This window comes from Ylistrum balloti, unplaced genomic scaffold, assembly GCF_031769215.1.
Source record: "Ylistrum balloti isolate Yb309-2 unplaced genomic scaffold, AGI_CSIRO_Ybal_v1 Utg370344, whole genome shotgun sequence".
Classification (NCBI taxonomy): Eukaryota; Metazoa; Mollusca; class Bivalvia; order Pectinida; family Pectinidae; genus Ylistrum; species Ylistrum balloti.
The window spans coordinates 1,195,306-1,217,655 of record NW_026782247.1 but is presented as its reverse complement, the minus strand read 5'-3'; positions in this window follow the sequence as shown (position 1 = coordinate 1,217,655).

Here is a 22,350-nt window from a genome sequence, read left to right as displayed (position 1 = left end):
TTTTTCACAAAAGTGTTTATACATTGCTATATTGGCGTATGACAAGACAAAAGTATGTCAAGTCCGAGATATTTAGCAGATTGTTTACGTATGTGAACAAAAATGTATATACCATTCAAAATCTGGATGGTTATTTACTAGAAACAATTTGAAATTCTTCACATTTTGTTAATTACGTAGCGTTTGTGTTGTGATGTATTAAACTCCAGAAAAAAGTACGCATTATATCTATCAAATTAATGTGTATACCAGTAATGTTATAGAAAATCTACGAAACAGGCATTTTGTTATCTTCTTACGCGAAATGAGCTGACAACATTTTAAAATGTAGAATTAAGATATATGTGTTGTATCTTAGTCGATAATTATTCTGTAAAACATCAGAGGTAAGAATCGAATTTGATCATTTGACGCCATCTTATAAATATCTGCCTAATTATATGCAAACTTAGTTGCCCACATTAAATACAAAGGGAAAATATGTTCGTGATTGATAGCGCTTGATTGACTGAAATGGTACGGTTCTCTTTATCAAAGATAAATTATTAATTCTAATGTTTTAATTATATAAATACCATTAACTGAGAGGCTTTAATACAAAGGAGATCATGGGATCTATTTAAATTTTATACTTTTACCATTTGTTTTACGCTACAATTGAAATGCGATTAAAACATTGTTTTATGGCCGTTTGAAAGAAATAGAATACATTAAAAGTAAATATTCTTTAAGTCAAACGAACTCGATGTTAATTATTTCTTAATGCAAAAAGTCTAAGCAATAGTAGATATGATAGGGAGATAACCATACATGAACGAAAATGAAACTGTTTCAAATGGTTTTCATAGATTGCACGTCAAAAATGTTCAGTGGTCTGTTCGAAGTCAGAACAATCTGTCATAATATGTCTGGCGGTCAAAGTTTGATCACATGCACAAAAAGAAGGACCTTAGATAATATAGGGATACGACCTTGACCGTCCGTTGTCTGTGTATTATGGTCCGATGGACTGTGAACAGGGCTATATATCAGTGTGAAGACACTAGGGAAATTTAAGGAAGTATGAAATCAATGTTCGCGGATGATGGAGTCACTCAAGGATGCCTTTTGACAATTAAGTAACAACTGGTTACTTTATTTTCGTTCCTACACCAGCTCTTAGTCAGTGAAAACTGCTTTTTCACTAACTTCAGGAAGGCGAGTTGCACAATTTTCTGTTTTATAAGCCCTGGGTGTCTATGGTTTATGGAATCGCGTGTTAAATGCAGTGCTTTTCCCAACAAAATGATTTAATTTACTATGCACAGCTACTGTGGCAAACAAACATACCATTTTTATACCGTTAAGAATTGTTTTGTGGTTGTGGGGCACAATTTTCGTGATTTTAAAAAGGTCGTGGACACATAAATTCGCGGGTAATTAAAGCCTTATAAATTTTCATACAATTATCTAAACAGTTCGTAGATAAATTGAATTAGTGGATTAAAAGGTCTCACGAATTCAATGGAAATAAATCTCAGGGATAACTACTGGTGTTACAGCAGACCTATTGAAAGTGTTGTGTAGTTCATCATCCTAGAAGTATGATACCCATCACTATTTCTGACATTTCTTCATCATTATAGTAATAATAAGCTGAATAATTGATTTAGATATGATACAACAAATATATACAGTAATTTATATGTTTATTTTGATAAATTCAATACGTATTTGACGAAAAACCGAATAAAGGAAACAATTCAAGATGGAAGTTAGAATAATCACGAACCCATATCTATGGATCTTCACGACTCGAAAAGCAGCTATGAAAATCACAGAACTCCGATATTTTGTTTCAATCTATGTCTACATTACTATGTAACAGTTTAATATCTTTCTACTGTCTTTGACGTGTTAGGTCAATATATGGTATATTACACTGTCCATAGGGTTAGAAAAGAAGAGTGGAAAGCTGATCCAAATGTTGAAATCAGGAAATGGTAAGTATTTAAACATTATCATATTCCAATATTAAGTTAAATTCGATAAAAACAGGGCAAAACATGAAAAATAGAAAAATAAAACGGAGAGATCGCAAAGGCATAATGAAACTAAAACCAGGTGTTTCAGAAGAGTAAGCGTCATTTGCTTTATCGAAGACAACCATCTAGGTAAATCCAAGTAAGTAATGTCAAGTCCAAATTCTGAACAAGGTCTATAACAACGGAAACGACAGAAACACAAACGGGCATCAAGCACGTCCAGCTGCATATCACATAGGATCGTAAAATATTTTCCAGTGTTGAGGAAAGTGAAGTTTGTTGAATGAATCAATACATGGATTGTGCAGAAGGGGATACATCTGTTACTGCCTTTGATGTTTATATCATTACACCTACAGTGAATATATTACATACAGTTTAACGTAAACATCACGTAACGTAAACCTCGTAATTGATTATAAAAATAGATAACTTGTATGTTTATACAAATAAAAAATAAACATAAGTTATCATCTATCTCTCAAGTAGATAAACAGTCTTCCTGATGATTCTACCAAACATGTATCTGGAGAAAAAATCTGAATGAATTACCCTTTACACACATCCACGCCCACACCATCTCAATGCAGCGTTGTTGTGATACATTGGTTAAAACGTTTAGATTATCCGTTGATGTCTAAAATTACCAATAAAGGCGACGCATTCTCGTGCATAGCTTGCTGTGTATATATACTGTCTCAGTGTAGATTATCAAATAATGATTAATATTGTAATTGTCTTTTAAATTCTTGATTAAAAGTTCACATACAGATTCCTTGCATTGATTTAACTGTCTACGGCAGGTGTTAAAATGACGCAAGAAACATTTCTCGACAATGTTAAATGCAAAGTATCACATTACTGGCATATTGTGTCATAATATAAATATCATAAGATGCATGTGTAATACAATAGTTGTGATGTCATTATACGTCAGATCTTGATGATCAGATGTACGGGTTATGTTATAAACAGTATGTTATATTCCTTTCCGTTAAATACGGAATTACTTAAACGAGAGTTCAAAAATGTAAGTCTCCACCATTTAGTGCATTGCATATTGTCTACCACAATTAAAATGTTGCATTTCCCAATATTGTCAACTGATACTATAAATACATTTAGATTTCCGCACTGTTTCGGAAGTCAATATACCGATCTGACTTCATCCAGTGCTTCCTCAACGTATGTCCTCGTTTGCTATTCTTTTCTCTCTCCTAATGATTCTTTTCTTTATTTCATTGAGGCATGCATAGTTTTGTCTCTTTTCTACGACAATAATCATATTTCACATTTATCTGAGTGAACACCTGTGTATTTGTATACATATCTTCTGTTCTTCCTCTCCTTAATTCTTCATTATTCGTCAGTTTGAAATAATTTTACTTCAGGCGAAAACGTTGAGCAAATCATAGAATGTATAGAATTTGTTCATGCCTCTCTTTTGCGTCATGTAAGATTATAACGACTAATTGTCCTGTTGACAATAGAGGACTGGATGAAGGGGACTCGGCTCCGTCATATGGCATCAGAATACGAAGTTGTTTGTGATCTTATTACAATTTTTTAACATTAGATATTATCTGCTACACCTCCACATACGAAAGGCATTACAATAGAAACTGTGATTCCTACCCGAAGTCCAGCATTGAATTGGAAACACAAGGCATTATTATATCGTTCTCAGTATATTATATCATAGCATTTTAGAGTTATGAAAATATAAAAGAATTAGTCATTTTCCCAAATATCTATGGTGGTGGTCTTTCTAGGAACTTTGTTGTTGTAAGGACGTTAAAGTCCCAATGAACTAATAATTGTGAAAACAAAATAAAATACCGCGTTGAAAATCGAGTTTTAATTTCTCCGCGAAATGAAATTTGTATTCTAAGCGCTGAAGTTATTGTCCTGGCAAATCGGTTCTGACAGTAAAACGTTAAAGTATTTTCAGTGATACAATATATCTTATAGCTTGAAGCGTTTCTATGCACCGTCATTGGGTATCAAAACAAAATTGCCTTCTGAATTCTAATCGAAGCTTTCGAGAACAATTATCTGTCAGGCATGAAGTAAGATTACTGAAAATGAACTTGCTCAATTAATTTGTAATTCCGAGGATAATGACCGTTATCATGAGATATCATTTGGCACACAAGAATGTAATCTGAGAGAACTCAAAGAAATGGCTATATATGAAGTCGTTACCACAATTAAATGTGTATTCAGAGACCAATTTATCGAAATCCCAAAAGGAGTGTCTTTTAAAAAACCCGACATGTGCAGTAAATCACTGTGTTGCAAAGATTAGTTTATCAAATGTTTAAATTTTCGCGGTTTTAATGAAAAGTTCAAAGCAGAAAGAATTTTTAACAAGTAAATCACTGAACGGGAAAATGTTTGTTATAGCAATCCCATAGTGTGTTACTCAATTACTGTAGATTTTTTTATCACTTTCGGGAGAAAAATAAATGAAAAGATACCCTTTACATTATATACAATATACAAGGACTTTATTAACTTTGCTAAAATTACAGGATGTTTTTCAATACAGATGATCGATTGATCAGCCTTAACATCGTTTAAAATACATATACACGATATAGGATCATCTAAATATGGTAACGATTCATCCTCCTCATGTGCTGGTGTCAATACTAAGTTATGATATTTCATTGTCATGAATTGCGGTCTATATACCGAATGATACATCGGTTGTTTGATTAGTTCTTAAATGCGTTTGTATTTTGTCCAAGAATCTATTACCTTGCTGTGCCATCACACGACTTGGAAGTTAATCAATATCTTCATCATTAAGTTTGTTGTCTTTCAAAACAATTTAGGACCCTGATCGGGTTATTTTTCTAATAACACTGTTATGATGTGTTAGGAAGGTGATTCGGTGTTATCAATGAATACATCCTACCTCATAGAAGATAAAGATTGTCACTTACCCCTAGACATTTCTAATGGCGGTAGTATGTTAACGATTGTTATCATAAAAGGTTTCAATATAAAACACCAAGGGAGCTGTCTGGGCCCAGCTTATTTACAGACGTAGGCCATTGATTTTAAGATTTATCATTTTTATCATATATAGTTTCAAGGCTGAAAACTACCGATACTGTTTTAACGATGAAATTAAAGAAGAAGATATGTCATGATCGATTAATGACCTCGTGTTCTGTTTACGCTGTAACAACGTGTGCTCCCGATCAATGGTCTTGTCGTTTTTGGCAAATGATATATACATAATCCATCCGAGACCTGTAAATGACTGCGACTGTGATATCTCATTGCATTACACTGAACATCGTAGGATCTAGAACAGTGGACATCGGCGAGATCAAACTCGACTGAAGCATTTGGCTATGCACCACTTGTGTCTATCATGTTCGAACTACGTTTACATTCGCGTCCTCTCCGTGTTAAGTGTAAAGTTGATTCAGATATATATTTATACCCTCCAGAATTGGAAATCAAAGACAAGACAGACCCATCTTTATCAGCCGCTTATCGCGAACATTTTCTATAACGAAATCAACATGGACAATTGTTCATCTATCTGTTATGATAAGCAGGAGGAATTCAATTTCACGTATTGCGCATTTTCAACATCTGGATAACAACAAAACTACATCCCTGCATCACCAACCTATGGTGTCGCAGTTAATTCAATATTATTGGGCATGTTCCCACTCGTCGCGATTTGCGTGTAAGTTGTCCTTTCATGCAATTATGCAGTTGTTGTGTACGGCTTGTTCACTGTCGTAATTTAAACTAATCTTATTACTGTGTTGCATCACTGAATTTTTCATAAACGGGTATACCATGTAGGTTGCGAGTGTTTTCTATGATTTTCCTCTTCTTTATATCCTAGTAATTTTCTCTTCTTGGTCTACTTGCCATTCGTCATTACATGCGAGGATATTAACACCGTTAAATACATAAACTTCCAGGCAGGATAGCTATATAATAAAACACCAGGATTAAACAAAGTGGGTCGTTAGGATTAGGAAATTATATAGAAAAAATAGATAAAAAGACAGTCTCAAATTAAGATTCATTTTGCATATTGGCGGGAAGCTAGATTTTTATACTCAATCTACTGAACCGAACTCTGACATGAATACAGACGAACCAGAGCGCTACGATATATACTTATTTAACCAACCATTGTATCGACCTAATCTGAGAAAGGTTTCTTTAAGCTTAATTCTGTACCTTAGATTTGACGAGCGTGCATGTTCAGTTAAAAGCCATCGATATGACAATCTCTTGTTGGTTTAGAGTTGATCTTTAACCCTGTCCGATCCGTTTGCACTCATTTGTCACTTCCGTTCAGATAACACATATATGATCGAAGATACTGTCTGCTGTCATTTGTCAATTATGGGAATTGTGGCATATCACGTGACAGACATGAGAAAACTTTTAGGCTGTGATGATCGAGAACAAAGTCCTGCTATAAGTTATAACGTTATCGTGATATATTATGTAGTCATTACATTTTCATCATTCCTAAATGAAAATTCGATTATTGTTATGCAATATCTAATGCTGGGACGGCGCCAATGACTCCAAAAACAATCAACTTGCTCGCATGTGTGATTTTAAAAAGCGACTCAAAACAGATTTTCTTTCCATGAATGAAATAGGATACGCTAATATGGTCCCATGCCGCAGTTCTATATTTGTACATTAATGTTTTTCGGCAGTTTATTTTTTGCGCTGTCCGTTTGAACACATATTGGTTCACGTAATTAAGTGTCGTTATAAACGGTCTTTTTGAATGTGTCAACGTTTAAATATCTAATATTGAACGAAATTATAGTAGAAACAAATAATTACCATTACGTTGAATTTTTTTTTTCATTTTGAACTCAAAATCGATGAAATGAGGACAAAATGAACAAGATGAAGGGTAAGAGTTCATTAACGATACCATTGATACGTGTTGGTGTGTCCAAGTCATGTTAAAATGCCACATTAATCAATTTAGATAACAACGGCAGGGAATCTTAATTGTAGTAAGTCATTATAAGTTTTCTTCTGTAGTCTTTGGAAATTGCTCTGGTTCTTGAAATCCTTTGGTCTTAATTGAACGACCACGTTCTATATTGTTCTTTTTATAAACTTGGAAATACGTACCAGAAGTCGTCAGCTGAAGGCAATACTCCTAGAAAGAGATTTCAAAAGATGCATGTAAATTTAAAATATAGGATAAAAATATGGTTGTCAACGTGATCTCATTGAGAAATATTTTATTTCTTTTGTACGTTATGAAGATAGACATATTTGATACTCGTTACTTTGTCTGTTGACACTGTTGTTGTATAACTGGTTTTCATTTAAGAACGTGACATTACATACTTGACGAAGATTTACCTGGGGGATGTCGTTGCTGAAGCAGAAAACGCTTTCTTTTTCGTAACACCTTGAGAACACCTTATTTTTCTGATAATTTTCATGAGTCTCCGTGTAAATATTTTTGTTGGTGTTTTGCTCTAGTTCTATTTCATTCGAGTATGAATTATGGTCATATAAATGTTGAAATTTTCTGATCATTTTCCGTCACACATGACTGTCTCGTATTATTTTTGCTGTTTAACTTCAGCCAGCAAATACTTTCATTTCTATTTCTATCCACACGTATCTCGTACAGAATATTTATCACCAGGTCTTAAAGAAATCAGAGTAACTGTTTATGTCGTGTAAATGTTGTTTTATACGAAGGCTCTACACGAAACAAAAGACCCTTTCTGTGATACTAATATAGTTCTTTAACTTGCATGGTTTCCTAAACATTTTGCCGTTAGATATCATTTGATGTACACAACAAGAGATATAAAAAGGACATTGTTAGGATTGAATGAAGCCGTTTTATAATTTTCATCTACAATTTCTGATAGAAATATATATCCACAATTGTTTTCTGCTCCAAATTTTGCTAAAAGCACCTTGTATAGCAATTAATCTTCTTCGGAAATAAATGGAATATCCCGAATGAACTAAGACTTATTGTGGTTTCAATTCCTGACGGCTATTTTTTGTTCATGCTGGCTTTGATTTGTGTGTTTCGCTGGGTTTTTTGCCCCTTGAACAGCCAGACTCAACTTAGGCAGTATCGTCTTGTAGTTGTTGGTGATTACCTCACTAAACACATCAAGAGAAATGAGGATATAGCATCTAACAAAAGGACACACCATCATCAACACAGACAGGTCCGTGTCTCAGCTTCCTGGGAAATGCAAACCGCCACGGGCAGGAAGAGTCAAACCACGCGTTCTAACCGTATTAGTTATTGCAGCCTCCATCACCTTGATACAACAAGCTGATCCAATCTCTATTTGAAAGTAACATCACATCTGTTTTATCATAGCATAGACAACTATAGCACTCTAACTACTCTGTTGTCAGTATAATGTGAACGGGCAGTTTTATCGTTTTCAGATTATGCTTTATAAACATTTAGTCATTATAAAGATGACAGGTGTAATATAAAGATTGTCTACACGGATAAAGAAGGCGCTGGCAGGACACTTTTAAACATCCTCACACTGAAATGTCGTAACCGGCTTCAAAAGCATGACCCTCCGGTTCAGATTATCATTACAATTGTGTAGTTGATAATCTTTTCAATTTGCAAATTTACTCAAATGTTGTCATTCGTCTATCACTTAGAGATTTACACCAACAAAAGGCACTTTGCATTCATAGAGATTCATGTAATAACGTTAGACGTTAACAGAGCATTTAGCGTTTAAAAAAACAACAACTGAAATGAATATTAGCATTTAAACCGAATATCTTCGGAAGGTCGTTGATATTCTGTTGATTCAATTTTAATCAAGAGTGCTTTATTCCGGGCATGTTAATTTCGGCCAAGGCGTTGATGAACTATAAAACCTTTTCGTATCATTTGCCTTTATCCTTGTTCTTTTCGCTGCTCTGCATTAATTTTTCGTTTATTCCAATTTGGTGTGGATTGAAATGATAGCTTGCATCGACATCATAGAAATCTTTATTCTTCACGACAAAACCAAAAAGGTTACCTTGAACAACACGCAGCGAATAAATTCATTTTCTCAACATGCCCACGTCTATTTTTGCGGACACTAGTGTGTTAGATTAATGACAGCAATCCCGAAATGAATTTCATTTGAAGAGGATGTATTAATTGAAAAAGTCAAAATGAAAAACTAACTTTTAACAAGAACCGTTATTGCTGAAATCAGAAAAAGTATTGTTGTGAGAAAGATTTTTCAGTTTCAAGCTGACTCGTATGATATCGAGGGACTTGGTCTAAAATTGTAGCTATCTTTTCTAATTGGATTTTTCGATTATGCAATTATCTCGTGTTTCAGAAAATGCATTAATGTTTTTAATCTGAACGCTGTCCCTAGTTTACGTTGTCTCAAATAACATCGAATAGAAACTGTACTAGTTGGCATTTCTGAAGTCGTTTAAAACCCCAAAAGTGCTATCCTTTCGATTGATTGTAACTGGACTTTTCCCCCAAAACATCTACGGGATAGAATAAAGATCGATCGCCACACAATGCAGCTAATTAATTAATACGAGATCTGTAATCATGTACTTGGACTTACTGAAAATAACATCGTTGTTGTTGTCCTTGAAGCGGCAGATGCTTTCCCATTCTGAACACCTCTTTATTGTACGGTTTCAAATGTAAATGTTTCTATTATTAAATTATGAATTATGACCTTTGTTATATCCTCGTTATTTGCCCATGGGTTTCAAACTCAAAGCACGATGGAGGAAAATGTCTATGATTGTTTACAAAATGTGGCAACGTTAGGTATCCCAGAAATAAGAAATTATAATTCACAGGAAGGGATGAATGTATCACTCCCGATTAAAGTTCACATACATGTACTTGAAACTACAAAATGTGGTTGATGGCTGCTGTTGCATGTTTTGATATTTGGTTGAGGCGGTGATAATTTAACCTGTGCCTAAACTTCATCCAAGCCCACATGCATAAAGCCAAAACCTGTTTGATTTGTATGAAATCTTCACCACACATATGCATAATGTATGTATCAATATCTCGTGGCACTGGAAAATCTGAATCGATGAATTAAAAAAAATAACATTATGTCAAAAAACAAAACAGATTGTTGGAAGTAAAAGAGCATGCAGGTTAGTGATGTATGCGACTCCAGACGACAGAGAACCGATGATTTGAGGAACAGTTGCACACGCAATAAATATTTATGATTAAATACAGGTTAACCCTATCAGAGTCAGTTCTGTCAATGCCAGAGATGTTGTCTAGGATCTGAGGTCATGAAGAATATACAATAAATCGGAGAAAGGTTAAAGGTTATGATTGGTGCGTGATTCTCCTGTGCGTCAGTATGTGAACATGTTATATAAACTTATCGTAAAACCAACGAATATGTATAAAACGGTTGTATATGTTAAGTTACCAATGAATCAAAGGTTTTTACCAATGTCTCTCTTAGATATACTATGAAGTATGTCTTATGGTAAAAATCTCAAACTTCTTAATGTGTCTCGTTAATGTCCGTACATTTAGAATAAATATCGTGTATTATCAGAAAAAAATTAAATAGTATTAATAATATTACAACCCATTCTGTTGCTGACTAGTTTAATCAAGGTTCGTGGCGTGACTGTTCCAGATGACATGTAGGTTAACTGGTTATGTTTTATTTCACATCTGATTGAACAATGTAATAAAAAGATGTTTTGAGACAATGCATAACTAACATACAGCATACGTGATTTTTTGGCAATTTTTTAACTCGCTGAAAAATTTTGATAGACTGAAATTTATTCTGATACGTTGTGATATAAACTTGTAACTTCTGTATCTTCATAACAAAAGCTAAAGTCGAGAAGTATACATGACCGGTCAGTATCAAAGTATCATGTTAAATTCTTAAAAACAAAGTTACAAAATAAATAAAGCATTATTCACAAGTTAAAAAAAGTTATATCCATAAATTGATTTCTCGTGCGTCGTACTTAAAGGTAGACTTTACAAACGGTATACGTTAGGAGTACTGAGCCCTTTTTCAGTATAATGTGACCGGGTTAGATTTTGTGCTACTGTTTCAAGGTAATGACATTTCAGCATGATTACACTACAACCATATCCGTCATTGACCCTATTATCCGTTCCCACCGTCTACATATTACCTTAACTGCTGCATGGCTGTATATGCCCTTGTTGACGCACGTTAGCATTTTCGTTGACCTTATTCATCTGTGAACTCGACTTCCTTACAAAATAAAGTAACCCTATCATCTCTTTCAATATCAAAAACCTTTTTTGCCATTTCATGAAAACTTTGGATACTTCAAACACATTTGTACCCGTCATTTACAAATTCGTTTCATCTTGACAATCCTTCAGCTCATCAAGTACAGTTTTTGTCATTCCAGTTTGGTTGTTCTCCACTGATCGGGTCAGACCCTAGAGATACATTGAAATCAGGACGGAAATGACAGAAACAGTGATATCCATCAGTCAGGAAACTCTGCAATAAGGTTTCTTGATCTAATCTGGTCTAATTGGACGTATGTCTTGTTACCATCATATTGTTGATTTTTGATGTCGGAATGCTGCTTGAAGATACACATTAAAACCACACAATATACACCTAGTAATTAACCATTAGTCAAGTACTTGCATTTTTTTTCTATGATCAGTGTGCTTGAAATGTAAGGCGTCTTACAGGAAAATTGAACTGTCATCTTATTAAGGAAAATCATGCTACTGTGGCATTCCATTATCTGCTTGGTTCTGTAACCTTTAAACACTACTTGGTGTATCTGAACTAACACTTGGTTTTGTGATAACATGTTTTATCAATGTGATGACTACACAAAATCAGCTGCAGTGTGGATTTAACTACGGCTATTTATACTAATACGGTTTTAACTATGGATGTTTTAGATAAAAACAGTTTTTAATGGAAAAATTGCAGTTTTAAAATTATCTTAATCTTTTAATATTAAATTATTTAAATCTGATATGGGCTTTTCTAGACATTTACTGGCTCACCACATTATCTTCTTTCCAATATTTCTTTATACTGCAAAATCGTTCATTTCCATAGGGAAGTTATTTTCGTTAATGCTGTGGCTATTTTAACCCACGACTTCATTTGTCACGTACTGTTAAGATTAGCATAGATAGCGAAATTGCTTGATTTATTCAACTGAAAACAAGTCCTCGCCCCCCACTCCCACTAAAAAAAATAAATAAATAAAATAAATAGAAAAAATTAAAAAAAAAAAAAACAAAAAAACAATACTTAATATCTCTTTGTATTTTGTGGTCATTTCTCAAAAAAAGTATTTTATTGGGTTGATTTTGTCCTAAACCATGCAATATAAAACATCTTCATATCTTTATATCTGTATCAGAAGATCAATACAATGTCTACTACATTATGGAAAACAGCAACATTACTATATATGAAAAGCGATCAGGAGGTTTATATTCTATATCCGGAAACACATGTTGTTTGCTCTGCTCCGGATTGTAAAACGTAAAGGTAATCTCGCCGGGCTCATTTTGATAAATCCTCAATAAGTATTCCATATCTGAGTATAGAAAAATGGTAGCTCCTATCCAGTGCTAAATATTCAGCATTGTGTTATTGTGGCAACGGTTGTCAGGATAGTGTGGCCAGATTGGGTGTATTACAGGAGGCCTTCGGAAGTAGGCTTCAGCGTGGTAGCCAAACGTAATCTAAGTCCCGCTCTATCATAGAAAGGAGAAAACATTGTGAGACCTTTATTATTGAAAGGATTTGAAACTAAGAAAAACAAACCATTTTAAATATTACGCCGTTGATGTTCAGACTCCAAGTTCATTGACATCTTTGACAAGCTGTAGAAGGACAAAACAGCTGTAGGATACAATTCAAAACATGATTGATTTTGTTCTACTGTATCGAATCCTAAATGTGTATTAAAGTGTGTTCATTTGAGTGCGTTTTGTAAAATCTTTACCAAGCATTATCATTTCCTACTAGATTTTGTATGGTGAACTATTATTATGAAGTCGTCTTTAAAAAACTAAATTTCATTCCTGTGCTTATAATTGATACATTAAACCCCACAATTACTGTATGGTACTTAAGGTAGTTAAAGGGTCGACTTACGGTAAGATTACTTCAGTCTGTTGTCTGTATGATATGGGGGATGTAATACTGCCTTGCCCGCGGTGTATATCACGTGATCTCCCTTTAAGAGCGTCGTTGGGCGATCCTTGTCATCCATTAACACTAAATGTACACGTACAAAAAAAATCAAACAAGAGTTATTGGTTTGCTCCATGCGAGTTATAAGAAAGAATGGATATATCTTTTTAGATGCAAACGTAAATATGAAAAAGTCTGGTTTTATCTTCTAGCCATTAACACTACATCTGTAATATATTTCTGTTTGATTGATGTTGTTCCTTTTCAATCTGAATATTAACTATTTTAGGCCTAATGACTTTCTTGTGTTTGTTGGGTCGGCTGACATTGGCTGTTGATAGGACGTAAAAAAATTAAAAGAAAATTGTCTTTTGGAAAATTAGACATTTAATGTAATTCTCTCTTGTAAAGTGTAGCAATACGTTGTTTTTGCGATATCGCGATGGTCATCCAACTCTGAAAAAGATAAGCAATACTGAGTGTTGAGGGATAGATAACACGTACATCAACACAGAAATAACTACTTACGTCGACGATCTCTGGAGTGACTCGTGAAAGAAAATTGCGACAAGTTTGTAATTTCTCAGCAATTCTTTACCTACGTATGTTAAGAGATATATTGAGACAGAAATTTAGCAAAATCACTAGTGACGATTTGTACAGGTTGGACATCAAACCATAAACAAGAAAGTACCAATAAACATTGTCCAATTTCGCCAAAAGCGTCAAAGACACAATGTAGTGTATAACAAATTGTTTTGCTACCAGTACCTTTTCAAATAATCTTTTAAGTTTGGTGTGTGTTTCAGCGTCTTTTTATTGGTATTGTTAACGGCAGATTGTAATGTCGATGTGCCCTTTAACATTACCCCCAACAAAAACAAGCAATAACCTTTTAACGTGTACTGTATCTATAGTACAAAAGAAGAATGCACTATCGACAGAAACAGAATACTAACAGGGCCACAAGATCGTAATTTAAACTGAAATTGTATCAAACGAGGTAAAAAAAATGACCAATTGCGGTGCTTACAGAAAGGCCATTGTAAAAAGAAAACACTGGAAAGATGAGCGTGCCGTGTCCTATCTAACAAGACCGAAACATACAAGGTTTTAAATGATATTTACTACTACCTAGGTAACTATCAGCATCGTTGTAAATTAATTTGGTCATGAGGAGTGCCCTTCAGTGTGGTAGCACTTTACAGTCGGCGTCAGTGCTGCATTATCACAAGAAAGCTTACACAGACATATCATGGCCTTCCTTAAGTAGCATACTCATTACATGCACACACTTCGCATGCACCAAGAGGCTGTCCTTGAAAGGCTCTGTTATTTCGACTCGGTTGTTCAAAGGTCAGTTAGAATTAACGAGTAATTAGTGACAAATCCAAATTGTTGTAATTGAAAACACGAAAATAATGGAGGCAAAATTACCATTAAACGAAGATCAATCAGACCCGTCTTAACAAATCTACAGCTGTGGAACTATTAACAGTGTCCCCAATTTTGTTTCATTCATATTTGAAAATTTTCACTATCCATTGGTTATCTGTAACCAGCCTCTCTGAACAACCGGGTTATGTCCATTACATATCATCAACGAAGACAAAATCTGCAAACCCAGACAAAACCTGATCTCGGAGCGAATAATGTATAAATACAATCAATTCAAATTTTGTGATATTGTAAGCGCTTTATTAGTGTAACGCCGGTTTTTTCCTGTGGAACTAGTTTACAATTCTTTAAAATTTTCGAACCCTTACCAGTAATTACATGAACTATATACATCGCGTTAATAAATCTTACAGGTCAAGCACAATACTAAGAATGATTTTTTTATTTTTCATTTTTTTTTATTTATTTATTAATATTTAGAAAAAAAATTACTGTCTTAAAGAATTTTATTATATATTGAATACAATGGGATATTTTTAGGGTATGAAAATCACGGTTTCAAAGACGTTGATTTACATATGGTATATCAGACGGAAGTCATAATCTTTCAGAAAATATTTTTGAAACTGATTTCAAAATTTAATAGGCCATGCTTCGCTTTATGCTAATGCTTAAGTTATAGAGGTCTGGCTACGATATCAGTCTGGCTGCAGGAGATTTATGGTCTTCAACTCGCATAACTTTTATCAAATTGCTTCCACCACAATTCAACAAATACTGGCTTTATATCAGAAAATCTAGTAGGACATTTAAATCAGAGATTTACATTTATATACATAAAAGACAATTCTAAAATAACTGTAAACATAATGTACTGTCGTGGCATTTTATTGGCGAGCATGATATATTTACACACAAGATCTTACCTTGTCGTAACAGTCATAGAACATGTAGTTTTAATATATTTTAGAATAAGATTTCAGCTGCCGATTAAGTCAAAATCATTTCTCAAATATACCCGAAAACAAGACCTTATCGATTTTATCCGAAAACTTGTATTTGTAGTCACAATATGTTTGTAAAGATCTTACCTTGCCCATTGATTTATAAACGTGTTGTTCCAATGATAAACCCTGATCATAGCTACAACATACACTCGCGGAATACAACGTTCGCGGTAATGTGAGAGAGCAGTGTAGAAGCACTTGTCATATGATAGAGCTCCTGGCACGCTATACCAGACGAGAGCTGAACGGGTTCTGTAGTAGCAACTCATAGGATTTTTTCAGTTTTGTCGATTGGTGTCGAGAAGTTGCTCTGATATACACGTGGTTTTCGCTCTCACTTTTACACATGAACTTTACAATGTGTTTCTCTTTTTTTGTATCCATAAATTATGCAGTATTTTTATCAGTTTTTTTAAATATGTGTGTGTGAACCAATAAAGATATCCTTGAAACTAATAAGGGAAGCCACAGTCTTAGGATAAAAGATTTGTATGGTCATGTGTAGAATGGTCCTCTGTATCATAGTCTAATTTTTATTGTAAGGAATACTCGTACAATATCGTTTCTATAGTAAGTGGTAGAATAACGACTGGTTCACCCTTTGTCAATGTAATGTGACAATATTGTGTATTCTGCTGAAGGTCTTAGGCAGTATGCTTCAGTGTGATAGCACTATAAAATAAACTTCATTCCCGCACTGTCACTAGGAGGCTTACACAAACATATTGCTGCCAGCCAAAACAAACACACATGAAGCACAGGCACTTAACTTATATACACATAGAAAATATCCTTAAATGACTGTAGCTGTTGGTGAGAAGATAAGCAATTAAACAAAAACGTAAAAAATAGGGAAAAAATGACGAACTAGACAAAGATAGAAAAACGGAGCGAGGTGTTTGCACATTCATGTGTATGCTTGTTAGTATAATCAGTCTTTATACAAATATAAATTTGCTTTCTTACCTAAAATATGAACTTAATGCATGATGCTATATTCTCTTAGCTAATGTATTTTCATTGTCATTGATAATATTAACAACTACGGTCTGGTTGCCAGGACACTTTTTTCAGGTGAATGTTTGAGTTTTTCTATTTGACAGAAATTCCCCTTTGCCAATCTGCTTACATTTTGAATAGATAACGTACACTTTGCTAATACTTACAAATAAAAATTAAAGCATACAAAAGCTCTGAATCCAATAATTTTCTTTTGACGTGTTTCAAAAATCTATACGGTTTCTGACCTTTTATTCGATTGTGTTGGTTATATCATGAACTATTTCCACCATCATTTAAAAATTAACAATATATCAGCTTCTAAAATAAGAACCAGATGACGACATTGTCGGATTCCTGAAAAATGTTGGTAAACTGTATATGTGATTCAAACTATCATTACGGATCTATAGAAAGAAAGCAACGTTCAGGATTCGCGATGGAATTCTTACTACCGTAGTGTTTTCTAAGCCTACTGGATTCAATCTGCAGGCGATAACAGCAGTCGTCATTCCAACACAATGGTCCATTCACAACAAATGTATCATACGGAATAGCACCAACGGTATTCAGCCGTAACAAAGAAGATCATTTAGTTAATCTCAATGTACAGAGAAATTGTGTGTTGCCGAAGATTAAATTTACTTTTTATCGATCTGTTTCAGAGAGTGACAATTCTGGAGTTACAAGTTGGTTTCTGTGTCATTAACAACCAATAGTGAGAGCAGTTGGAGTTTTGTCGCGGAGGGAAATTGACACCGCGAGGTCGCGCATCTTTGAACATAGAATTCGAATATCTTTTTTATGATTGAATTACATCTACTCCACCAAAGAACACACTTCTATTTCCCAGAGGACATCAATTGTGGAAGCGTAAGAACGTCCCTGAGTATGCGAAGTAATTAACAAATCTACGCGATCATTAATCTACCTTTCCATCGGAAATTCATTACAGGTGTGGTTTTTGGTTTTTGTTTTAAAAACTTACATGAAATTTCAGCTTATTTTTAACGATCATTTTAAAATAAAACGCAGAACCAAGGTTTAAATAAATCATCAATGAAATATTCTTTGGAGATTTATATTTTGCTTTAGTTCAAAATTTAACTAATGACAAATACATCGGCTCTGAAGATCTGGATGGACTTGTATAGAAATGTAGAAGTAACTAAACCACGACCAAAGGACTAGACATAAAAATGGAGTTCTGTCAAAAATTGAAGGATTGAAATATATGACATATTACTTACATGTGATTCCGAAATCCTGTATTGTTACCCATTAACGGACTTGTGATTGGTGTGAAAGTAGCCATATACAAAACGGAGCCAAGCGAAAAAAATCCGAATCCTAATGAGAAGACATGGGACGAATTGTATTGACAGCCTTGTCCTGTCGTGACTTTGAATACTAAATTGCAGTTACAGGAACAGATAACCGGCCGAGAGTGTCTGAGACTTGCATGATTTCAAACGTATTTTAATTTTATCATCTGCCTTCCAGACTTGTATGTCAGACCAGATGATTACAACATAGATTTAATAATATTCTAATGATGTAAGCGGATATGAAGCACAAAGGGATTATTCAGTGAATAAAATGAGCTGGAACTCAATTTCTATCAACTGTTGTTAGGTGAGTTGTCATTAGTAAAATCTTTTTCAGACGACATATCATCGATAAAGTCGTAATAACACGACACGTGATTATGTAAAGTTACCGATAACATATAAAGTAAGCGAACCGTGCTATATCGAAAGGAATTCTGGGAATCGCATTTATACTCTTGTGAGTATCGACAAGAATCGAAAGTAAAAGGAATGGCGTCATCAAATCTTATCATATGGTTAGCACGCGCTGGATTCATAAAGACAAATGTCGGCTGCTGAGCATGGCTAAATCAAAGTGAAATCTCCTAATATCCATAACGGATAGCACGGATATTAGCCACGTGATAGAAAGGCACTAGAGTAAAAGTTCGACGCGTCAACAATCTGATAAACACGTCCCCGATATCACTGTACATGTGGGAGGGCTAGACCTTGCAGTATTGCTCGTGTAGCCCTTGTTAAAATCGAAAACCTTTTTACAAGAATTATTTATTTCATTACAAGTCACATCTGGAACAATAACTTACGATTTGTCGAAAGAAAATCCGAATGTTTTAAATTGGATTTATATTTTGACGACCCCAGAGGAATTTAATGTGAACAATTGGTTAATTTCTTTATATCTGAGGTAACATCGTCCTGTGGAGAAAGTTCCTTCTGTTGGATTACAATTTTCTAGAGGTACGGAAAATTGAAAGAATATTTTCTTATTCGCCATTTAGACAGAGCTGGGTTTTAGTGTCGTAATTGGATTTCCAGACAAGGTAAGTGATATAAGTTAACTATGTAATGTGTTTTTTTAGCGTCAGATTACGCAGTGCAGTATGTTATTAATCACGTATGTTTGACTAAAACGTCATTTGTATTGTTACACCTTAGACAAGCTACCTTTGGTATGTGTTGTACATAAACATTTCGTAGTTTCCTTAACTAAGTGTTGCCAAGGACGTTTATAGATACACAATAATGGAACCAAAGAATCATCAATCATGTGTCTGTCCATGCCAATGTGTTCCACACACGTTCTATATATAATAGAAAATCATGCGTAGTTTAATTCGATTCCACTCTCTATGTGGCCACAAATTGTCTTCCATTTATTTACAATATATCATAGAAATGCTTAATTGAATCTGCTGAATGTTCACAACGGATGTTTGAAATATTCTTTCAATTTTGTGTTATTCGCTTATATCATTGTGTTATGTGCACATTTTGAACAGAATTGCACAAAGCGAGAAAACGGAACAAACTTATTCTCATTAAGACAAAGTCATTTTTATTCCATTTTCGAACCATTACAGCATATCCTATCATGGTTTTGGCAAGGCCGAAAAGAAAAGTAAGATATATATATTGTTTTTTTTTACGGAAAATCGGAATGGATGACATGCAATGGTTGTCATAAAAGCGTACATTTAATACAGAATGATTTTAGACAGTGTTTGTTGTGTTAACGAGGACATAAAGCTGTCCCGAACAACCCGTCACGAAACACACCTATTTCAATGTAACGAAATTAACTCGTTCATGGTTAGACTTTGAAGGTCACACTGGAAATTGGAATAAAAATATAGACTACTGCGTCTGTTAACAAAACGACGATTAGGATGATAAAAGACCTTAATAAATCTTGCGTAAAAATACTTGTTTACACATCCTTCTCGAATGCAATTATGTCATCGGAGTACAATATATTACAAAACTGATATTATTATATATATGTGAATGATAAAATTGTATGCCAAAATACGTTTTATATATTGTTTTCGTTGTAAATATTTCAATGCCGATTAAGATAAGTCCTTTCTAAAAAAATGAAATTTGTCGAATTTTTGCTAGGACCAAAATTTGGTTAATATCGAGAATATATATAAAAGAAATCCACTAAAGCAATTGTCTTATTGATTTACCTCGTGAAAAATAAATGGTTGATCAAATATACACTATGGCAAAATCACACAGAGATCTCATCACTTCATGCTTCATTTAACACAAACTCTATTGATATTTTATCGCGGACTTTTCACGAATGTACTCTTGTAGTTCCAAATTTCTTCACGCTTCATTTACAGGATGAAATTCGTTTGAGTGGCATGACAGTCCTCTTATACAAATACACTATTGTAGAACTAGTTATATTAATGCGCTTCCTTGTTGTTAGTGGGTTTTCCTAGTGTCCGATTAGCGTCGACTATGTTCATGAATATGGATTGTGCTATTGACTACCATATGTACTAGTGATCCTCCTGTAATCTACTGTGGCCACAAGTATAACTTTGCATAATCCTTCTATCACATTTGTCCTGGTCTCCACTACATATACGGGGTTATACTCTTTAACATACCGTACATTCAAACTGAATCTCGAAGCAACGTTCATACTGAATAGGTATTGATTGACGGTCTGCGACTTCGATTAGTGACGATGGGTGGATAGGTGTGCCAGTAGAGAAAAGCAATTTAACTTAGTTGATGTTAAGTCTGTACTTTGTATAACGTGACCGGATGGGATTCCATGCCATTATGCTCAGGTTAAAAACAATTTTGTACGACTGCATGGAACAAACGTCGAAAAACCCTTTTAAATGCCTCTAGCAGTTGCATGGACACAAATGCTCTTAAATAAAGATACACTATCTCATATAGGAATAAATAGCATTTTTTTTCTTTGGTGGGGGAAATGGAGGGGGAGGGTTTTTTACATATATCCTTCTTCTTATTAAAAAAACTATATTAAATAACAACTTATAAACCGTTTAAGCAACAAATAAATGATTAAGACGCAATACAATTCTGGCACCCGTCTGTTTCTCCAACATCCTAAAGTTCTGTAACTCTATTCATCGACAGTATGGAAATCCTGAGAGTAATATCAGGTAGACATTATGTCTAATATCTCGATTGTTTCGCCTGTTTTAGTCTTTAATTGAGCGTCTATCTCGGTGAGGAAGGCTTTGTGTTCTTTCTCCTGACCAAGACGTTCCAGCGATTACAGAAGGGTGGAAATGTAATCCACAGGCCTAAATTATACATAACTCCATATAAGGATCTTCATTATTGTCGATAGATGTTAAAGTATATAAAAAACGTCTCCGATCTTATGAGTTTACTTGATATTGAATCAAGTTCTATTTCCGGTTTAATAGGACTGTTATACGTCCTTAACGTAATTCCTTTTTGAAAACATTTCTATCAAGTTCACTTTTTATTAATCACAACGAAATGTTTTATATGTTGTTAATCGCTATAACTATTTCCATGACATAAACGTCATTGAATTGTGACATTTTTCTTTACATAAGGCTCCTTTATTGCAGCCATGTCAACGATGATTGCCAGAATATCACATTACGTGGTGATTGTTGGGCAGTGCTTTGTACGGAACATTAACCGGTTTGTGTAGAAGACAGTCTTTTTTTAAAAACGAAGCATATTCATGACTTCTTCACTGGTCAGTGCGCAGCAGCACGTTCATATTTCTTAGATACTCGTTGTTTGATGGCTGTCATTATTGGGTGGTTACGAGTGGTCTGATCGGCTTAAATCTGTTTATTGAGAGGTCTAGATGACAATTTTATCTTGGTTAACCTATATGAGACACTTGGAAAACAAATTACAACAAATCCCTCACAGGACGTAAGAGCGAAAACTGATACATTATAAGGATTCCTAGTTGCATTTCAAAAACAGATAATGCGTCTCTACAATTACCTTTTTCTTATTCCGTAGTCTGGACAAACCACGAGGTGAGTGTTACAAAGCTTAGTTACGATGTTGGCCTTGGATAAAAAGGAACAACGATCATTTGTGTCTATTTCATCGCGACACTAAATGTATCATGTATAATGATCTTATCATTACTATAACATGGAGTTTATTAACTCGCTGTCCATCTTCCTATTGATTGTTGAATGATGTTTTTCCACAAACTCAAACATGATTTAACAAAGAAACACACACTCTACATACTCCACCTACACCAGGACTTTGAAATCCCAATTTGTCATCAATTCTATCAAACAAATAAATAAATAAATAAATAAATAATGCCTAATTCGAAGTGGAGTATCACTAATTAGAAGATTGTACAAAAAGACATACAAGT